Genomic DNA, 5,308 nt, shown 5'->3' with positions numbered 1-5,308 from the left:
GCTGATGCACAAGAGATACATCAAACTCAAAACTCGATTTAGTATCATTGTTTTATAGAAAAAAATGCTCACGAAAGAATATTTTACTATAGCGAAGTCCGTTGCTTGCATACGCGCTAGAAGCACCGCCGATCTGCATATAGCACGAAAGTTTGTTCCGTGAAAGAATGTCACCATTATGTTCTCCTAGTTAGTAAAAAAAGAAAGAAAAGTCTACAAGAAAATAGAAAAACCGACCAGGCGTAACGAGCGAGCGAGCGGACCAAAGAAGCGACCAAGAGCAATGCTGGGAAAGCGTGAAAGCCGGCGGTCGCGTTGGCAAATACTTTGGCGTCGGGCCAAGTTGGGCGCCTTGTCAATTGCAAGCTCTTGCGCAACTTTCTTGTTTGGTGCATACATACGTGCGTCCGTGCACGGCGGGCTATCAATGCATGGTTGGGACGCTCTGCAAACGTCTGTGTAGGACGTTCCAGCAAAGCTTTATTTACGCTTTGGCTTTGCCTAAAATATTGCACAACCGCGGTCGCGACGGGCGGGAAGAAGAGCGGGTTCGCGGTGACCTTACTTCGGCGGAGACAGACTTTGACCTAACACTCCGCGGCTACGTTAACAAACTCTTATTTTGTTATCTCCATCGTTTTCGTTTCGCACGGATACACGACCACTTTGGGGTCGCTCACGGAGGAAATGCGTAAACAAAAAGAAGTGTCTTTCCCTCCTTCGTTTTACTTTGTCACGGACGTCCTCCAACTGTAAGGTCCGCGGCCGCGTCATTCGGGTAGGATGAGTGTTCGCGGATCGCAGAGTCCGCGCTGGGGTATTTGAAGGGGTGGGCGATGACTCGGTGTTTTTTCGGAAATCGATATTGGCCCAAAAAATGGGGTGGGCGATGGCTCGGGGATGGGCAATGATTCGGGATATTACGGTAATGTAACCCCAAAACTCTAACCGGCGATTTCCGAAAAACATGGATTACCCAAAACTTGCTGCTTTTTCACAAAATTGTTTCATTTAGGTTGGGCTTTAATAATGTCTCCGTTTAAAATTGCAATCGCAGCATAGCCCATTATACCAATACTTAAGAAGGTAATTAACATATTTTGGTCAGTAAACATAATTTTATGTTTATTCACTTATCTAACGTTTGTCATTGATGTGGTATTGCTGGCTACTGCAGTGTGTGACCCAATTGTTATATGTTTGTTATAGGTACTTTGGCCAGATAAACCTCAAAAGAGGTACCAGGTGTGCACCATGCCATACCGCAAAGAGCGGCATTTATCCGAAAGTGCTCAGGCTCATCAAGGAAGGGAAATGAACCCGTAGGTACTATCCAAAGATTGCCAGCCGCTCTCTTCAAGCCACATGGAGAGCTCTATGAGTTCAGCAAGTGTTCCTAGTGGTCCTTGGGATATTTCATGCTGGAGGCTTATGTAGTATTGGTCTTGTCTTTGTAACTTTGTGGGTATAAGGCAAGCTGTATTAAATTTATTGCAGGTTCCAGTTGCACCAAGCAGGTGCACTCACCCTCAGGATGCAAGCCACTCTCTTCAAGTCGCATGGGGTGCTTTATGAGGTGAGCAAGCATTTCTAGCAATCCTTGGGACATGTCGTGCTTTAGGCTTATGTATTACTGGCCTTGTCTTTGTTACATTGTGGTATATGGCAAGCTGTACTAAATTTATTGCAGGTCCCAGCTGCACCAAACAGGTGCATGCACCATTACAGATTGCAAGCCGTTCTCTTTAAGCCACATGGAATGTTCCATGAGGTGAGCGTGCATTTGTAGTGGTCCTTGGGACATGTGCTGTAGGCTTATGTATTACTGGCTTTGTCTTTGTGATATACGCCAGGCTGTATTAAATATATTGCAGGTCCCAGCAACAAAAATTGCAAGCCGCTCTCTTCAAGCCGCGTGGAGTGCTCTCTGAGGTGAGCAATGATTTCTGGTGGTCTTTGGTACATGCCCTTCTGGGGGTTTATGTAATACTGACCTTGTCTTTGTTATTTTCTGGTATATGGCAAGCTGCATTAACTTTCTCGCAGTTCCCATCTACACCAAGCGGGTTGACCCACGTCAGACCGCAAGCCGCTGTCTTCAAGCCGCACAAAGTGTTCAGTGAGGTGAGCAATCATTTCTGGCGGTCTTTGGTGCATGCCTGCTGGGGGTTTATGTAATACTGGCCTTGTCTTTGCTACTTTCTGGTATATGGCAAGCTGCATTAACTTTCTTGCAGGTCCCAGCTGCACCAAGCGGGTAGACCCACCGTCAAAGACCGCAAGCCGCTTTCTTCAAGCCGCACAGAGTGTTCCGAGGTGAGCAATCATTTCTGGCGGCCCTTGGTACATACCATGCTGGGGGTTTATGTAAAACTGGCCTTCTCCAGTTTTACCTAAGGAAAAGGTGGACCTCTATAGTGGGATGGACATGCATTCAATATTTTTATATACATGTATACAAAGCTGTCCACTTTGATTCGAACGAAATTAAAAAAAAAAAATACGGCACGAGGAACTTAAATGATTCTCTCACTGTGTGTTTATGGGGCTTGGAGGACATTAGATAAGGGGATAACCGTTGCAGAATGTAATCAAAACTAATGAACAAAATTCTTTTAATAATGTTTTTAATTAATTGTTTTATGGGATACGTTTCAATTCTAGTTTCAAAGGCAGTAAATATTAGACTAACAGAATTTCTGTATAGCAACAAGGTTCAAGATATGGAATGCTAAAAATTTGCTTTTTTTGTCACCCGATTCGAAAATTGCGTACTCGGGGAAGACCTCAGGATGTTGTGCGGACCTGGTTGCTTCGGACGCACCTTTTTTATCTTGGAAGTATGACGCGGATGCATCTACCAAGGACACACTGTCGAGATAGTGACGATGTGCCCAGTACGACTATGTCACTCTTCCACCCACCATTAACGGCACAAATTCTTGAGCTCTTGAGCGCGGTTTTTGCATCCGACATTAAAACACAAAAGTTGGACAATGAATATGTGGAAGCCGCTTGGCATTTCGTGAATTGTTTAAGTTGGGATAGCCTTTAATATTGGCTGACTTAACACTGCTGTTTCAGCATGGCCGATAAAGCCATTAGTTACAAAGCTAACAAATGTTCGTCAATTAGTCAACATTCTGTGACGGTTATCTCCTTTACTGATGTCCACAGAGTCCTACGAATGCACAATGAAGAAGACAATCTGATAACTCTCGCGGCCTTTTTTGAAAATTCTGTTAGCTTTGATATAGAATGATGTGTATACATGTAAAACGACTTGTAGAATGTAATCATGCACATGATTGTGTTACAAGGCTTTGTTTTTCACCCAATTAAGTAGTGCATTTTTTATCGCAACCTTCCAAAAATAAGCAAAGCATCCAGTTTGGTATTCAAATTGTATTCTATTTCGGTAATAGATCAACGGACTACTACTTGGTTTGCCTTTGGCTTCATACTGAGAATAATAGGCATGTGTGAATCATGAATTTTGGGCTTAAAGTGTATAATGACTTGAGCTTATTAACTTTTCAGTTGAATATCACAGTGTGCACCTCTCTCCAAGCCTGTTACTTAGTGCCGTCACGCTAGCCTCAGCCATCCTGACAGTGTTGGTATCACTTGTTTAGCTGTAGGCTGCTTTGATTACTTTAGTACATATGTTTTCAAAATGCAGTAATATGTCAGTGAAGGAGCATGATCGTGCACGAATAGTAACTTTAGGTATGGTACAAAAAAATACCTACCGTAATATCAGGGGCAGGTAGTCATCCACTGAAATAAAGTTAGAAGTGAATAATTTTGATTACCAAACTGAATGCTCTCTTAAAATTCTCAAGGATCTGCTTAAGCTGCACAGTTGTAATCGAGGCAGCAAGCAAAGCTTGTCATTTATTTATGCTTGTCAGCAGCATGCTGCATGGGCATATAGATTTATAAGTGTACATAATCAGCATGAGGGCAATACATATACTTTTTAAATGAAATTCTAATTGATCTCGTTATCATCGCCCCACTGCCAAAGCTCTGTTCTGATCCAAATTATGTAGTGGCTCTGGCTATCATCAGGTCAAGGCCCACATAGAGGTTGTGAGTATAAATATACGATTTGATGGCCTTCTCGCCATGCTCATCCTTCAATTTCAAATTAGAACTGTTGCTGCAATGTCGTGACATAGCATGTTAGGACATTGCAGCCTAATACATATTCTTGATAACAGAATAGCTACAGTGTTATTTGTCTTCTAAATTTGACCTTGAGGGGAGTACTGACATCCATCAGATGCATAAACATTCACGTAACCATTTTTAAATTTTTTTCTTAATTCCTCCTGTGTACATGTCAAAACCTCTCCGCTATAGAGGTGTGCATTTCCCATCAAAGTATGAGTCTGCACTGCGACAAAGCGAGATTCTTGCAACCGGGGTGTTACACCACCACCTAGATAAGCAGGAGGCCTCCGCACCGTCATCACAGCCAGATCGATTGAGGCCCGAGATTGGGCACGAGTGCTGCGTCAGTGTTCGGCCGGGGCTCGTGTTCCATCAGCGCGTCGAAGGTCGGACTCGGGCCCAGTAGCTGAGTTAGCGCCATCCGACTGTGATGACGTTTCATGAAGGGAGAGGAGGCGATGCCCAGGCTTTTATTATTGTATAGGTGGTGTTGGGTGTTAACGCGATTAATGCGATTGCGGAGTCTGCTCCGTGGGTTTCGCTTCTCCGCAGCGCAGTGCACATGCGGAGAAGCGCACTGAACAAAGCCAATTCATTGCAATGGTGACTTTACGAGTGCTTTGAAATGTTCGACTGGCGTAAACGACTTTATTTTCGCGAGCTTGATATTTCATACACTTTGTGAAGTGGCAGTTTTGGAAATACTTTGTGGGAACAAAATTTCACAATGAGGAGTAATGTTCAATGTATTCATAGCCATGGGGCTACTTATTTGCATGACCAATTTGAAGCAATTTCGATAAACTCGCGAACAGTAAGCCTTTGCAAAAATTAAGCCGTTTACAGTAGTACGATTAATGTTGAAACCAATACCAAATATTGTATAATACTAAACTGCTATAAGAAAATTTTAATATTAGCACAGCCCTGAAAAATGGCCATTTGCAGATGTTTTCGCTGTGGCCTTCATCAATCCATATGGGCTTCAAGTGTAGCAGCTGCAACCTTGAATCTGGAAAAGGCTATTTTTTGTCACACATTTTCTTTATGGTGCCTAAGGTTTGATGTAATAAATGTTGTGCCCTGCAGTGAAGACTATTACCTGTAGCATAGCCCTGGGCATGCATAG

At 43.2% G+C, this 5,308-nt stretch overlaps 1 long non-coding RNA gene across 1 annotated transcript; it reads left to right on the top strand.

Moving 5' to 3' along the window:
* Positions 1-1,428: 1,428 nt before the first annotated feature.
* LOC120838871 lies at positions 1,429-1,924 on the top strand. The gene is made up of 3 exons (XR_005715189.3): positions 1,429-1,576; positions 1,691-1,771; positions 1,875-1,924. It is a non-coding gene; the product is annotated as an uncharacterized LOC120838871 (long non-coding RNA).
* The last annotated feature ends 3,384 nt before the right edge of the window (positions 1,925-5,308 follow it).

Source organism: Ixodes scapularis, unplaced genomic scaffold (genome assembly GCF_016920785.2).
Source record: "Ixodes scapularis isolate PalLabHiFi unplaced genomic scaffold, ASM1692078v2 PGA_scaffold2__306_contigs__length_199485367, whole genome shotgun sequence".
Lineage (NCBI taxonomy): Eukaryota > Metazoa > Arthropoda > Arachnida > Ixodida > Ixodidae > Ixodes > Ixodes scapularis.
This window is presented reverse-complemented; position numbering and strand designations above follow the sequence as displayed.